Source organism: Priapulus caudatus, unplaced genomic scaffold, assembly GCF_000485595.1.
Source record: "Priapulus caudatus unplaced genomic scaffold, Priapulus_caudatus-5.0.1 Scaffold103, whole genome shotgun sequence".
NCBI lineage: Eukaryota > Metazoa > Priapulida > Priapulimorpha > Priapulimorphida > Priapulidae > Priapulus > Priapulus caudatus.
This window is the reverse complement of record NW_014577164.1, coordinates 193,493-195,992: the sequence shown is the minus strand read 5'-3', so window position 1 is coordinate 195,992 and position 2,500 is coordinate 193,493. Positions and strand designations below refer to the sequence as shown.

The following is a 2,500-nucleotide window of genomic DNA, read 5'->3' as shown; positions in this document are numbered from 1 at the left end:
TGAGTGAGTGCGTGCGGTGCGTGCGTGGTGCGTGCGTGCGTGCGTGTGTGTGTGTGTGTGGGGGGGGGGTGAGTGAGTTTCGTGCGTACGGCGGTGCGTGTGTTGTGTGTGTGTGTGTGTCTCTCTCTCTCTCTCTCTCTCCCTCTCTCTCTCTCTCTCCCTCTCGCGCTCTCTCTCCCTCTCTCTCTCCCTCTCTCTTTTTCTCTTGCTCTCGCGCTCTCGCTCTCTCTCCCCCCTCTCTCTCTGTCTCTCTCTCGCTCTCTGTCTATCTGTCTCTACCTCCTTATCTTTCCAACCGTTACCGTAATGATCGCAAGATTCGGTTAATTTCATTTCACCACATAGAAAGTGCGGACAATGAACGAACTGACCGTTCTGCCACAATTTGCTCGCGGATCACCGAGGTGGGTGATAGTGCGCGCATTGTTACTGGTGGCCTCTATAGCACCTGTTCTCTGTGCAGATATTTTTTACCGGAAAGTGTGTTTTTTTCATAAGAAGACTTTCACTCTCACCTGCCACGAGTGTTGAAATAATTAGCAGCAGCGTGTGTGTGTGTCATGTGGTTGATGTACCTTTGACAGGTGAATGCGTACTTTGTGAGACATGTGTGAATGAGTAATGAGTCATGTCGCCTACATACTACCACCACGTTAACTTGACTAGGTGAACGCGTAGAGATTCGTTCTTCTATAGGGAATTAAAGGATTGCCCCCCCCCACTACGAAATTTTATAGCAACACATTGCTGACTTTTCTTGTACTTTCCCAAGTAGCTGGTTCTATCGTATACTAGGAGTGTATAATCTACATTACACACTCATATACATACGTCCCCCGCACACGTGTCCGTTCACGAGTACGCCTGGGTGGAAACATACCACTCCATATATCAGTGACAATTGCGCAATTCAGCATCCGGCAGCTCGGCGCGGACGCTTGCCATGCTGCGCGCATTCTGCTGTTTTGTCGTTCTGACATTTGTCGATGCCGATCGTAGCAGCACGCGACAGGGGGGGGGTCTCTCTCCGACATGAAAATACATCGCACGATTTCCGTGCGAAAAAAAAACCCAGTCGAGCCCGCATATTACCGCATTGCGACGTTCAGCGGCACGAGACGGAGTGGCGTGACGACGACGACAGCATCGCGCATCTATACGTTTACCTCCCCCCTACGCTGCTACCTCCCCGGAGAGGCGTCGTGAAATTGCGAAATAATACACCACGGGAGCAAAGTAACAGAGCAGAGAAATGTGAGACTTACCACGGGGCTCAAATCCCAAGTTTCAGAAGGAATCAATACACAATTACACAGTTTCCAATTTGATGATCGATAAAGCTGGCGAGATATGGTGGTCGGTACATACATCCAAGTGTTCTGATTGCATTCACTCGCCGCGTGCCGAAAACCTGTGGTTTTTTTATCTGCAAGAGCAAAAATAATTCGATTACGCTGATAATTAGGTTTACATCGAAATATATACCAGCAGCGCAGAAACGCAGCATGAATAATTCATGGCGACAAGTAAGACGAACTCTACTTGCTACCTGTAACCGGAACTGTATAACTCCAGAGCAATCACCCTGTTTGAAACTTCGTCAAAGTGCTCGTGAAAATATGGAACGATATGCGAAAATGTTTCCCGCAAATCACGTTTGAAAATTCTCGACACCGTGACAATTGCGATTGGTATCAAATGACGATCGTGTCACTGCACGTGCGTTAATCCGATCTGCAATCTGATTCCCATATTCACACCGGGCAGGTATAACACGAAAAGTGCAATGCTACTCTGCTAGATTTAGCTAAAATGCCTTTACAGTGTCGTGGGGAGGAAATGGTTAGGCTCCCTCCCGGTGTACACACATGGACGCACGCACGCACGCACATACGCAAAAAAACCCTGGACATTGAAATCTAGATGCAGTGTACTGCATAACTATAGTTCGTGTCTACACACAGGTAATCGACAATTCATAGTTACTCAACCTTTTCACCATGCTAAAATTCACACAAGAATTTGTTTAAATCACGCAGTTCGCTTATCCTAACGGAAAAGACGTCAACGAAATGAGAATTCATATTGTAATCGGTAACAATATCCAGTATTAACACTAGGAAATCCTTTCCAAACTGAACTTTTACGTTTAAACGACGAATAAACGCACGTATCTATGTATCTAGCCCAGATCAATATATGAGATAGCAATTCTCTGTGGCATTTATTGTTAAATTTAACGTGCGTTCGTTGAGTCGGCATTTGTGCGAGCGATAGCAGCAGTTCTAGTGCCGGTTCATTTCTAGTAACAGCCGGTGGAGACCTTGTTTCCTGAACTGATTTCTAAAATTGCCATCCGGTTTACCTTCAATTAGTTTAACCCCATGCGCACAATCGTGCAGGAAATTATGAACTAATAGCGGATGTCGTTTTTTTGGCAGTCGACTGAACGCTCTGACCACGACAACTGAAAACGCATAGAAATATCACCGCTATACAA

At 46.3% G+C, this 2,500-nt stretch overlaps 1 long non-coding RNA gene across 1 annotated transcript in view; it reads right to left on the bottom strand.

Annotated features, from left to right (window-relative positions):
* The window catches only part of LOC106805168, a 37,104-nt gene that overhangs the window by 18,581 nt on the left and 16,023 nt on the right, over positions 1–2,500 (bottom strand). The window contains exon 2 of the long non-coding RNA XR_001393402.1: positions 1,266–1,426. This is a non-coding gene — a long non-coding RNA (uncharacterized LOC106805168). The remainder of the gene's footprint in view (positions 1–1,265; positions 1,427–2,500) is intronic.